Here is a 228-nt window from a genome sequence, read left to right on the forward strand (position 1 = left end):
GAGGCGGCAGCAGCAGCTGCCCCTGCCCCTTCTTTCCCGCAGAGATGCTCAGAGTGGGACAGGACAAAGTCAGCCTCCCTGTCAGCATGGCCCTGGCTCTGTCCCGCTCTCAGGGCTCTCTGCCCAGCAGCAATGTGGATGACGATGGAGAGTGGCACTGCCCTGTGACAGCCTGGTCCCACACCACCCGGGGCACTGCGACAGACACAGCGGGAGCAGGAACACTGC

Source organism: Acanthisitta chloris, unplaced genomic scaffold (genome assembly GCF_000695815.1).
Source record: "Acanthisitta chloris isolate BGI_N310 unplaced genomic scaffold, ASM69581v1 scaffold11467, whole genome shotgun sequence".
NCBI classification, from domain to species: Eukaryota; Metazoa; Chordata; class Aves; order Passeriformes; family Acanthisittidae; genus Acanthisitta; species Acanthisitta chloris.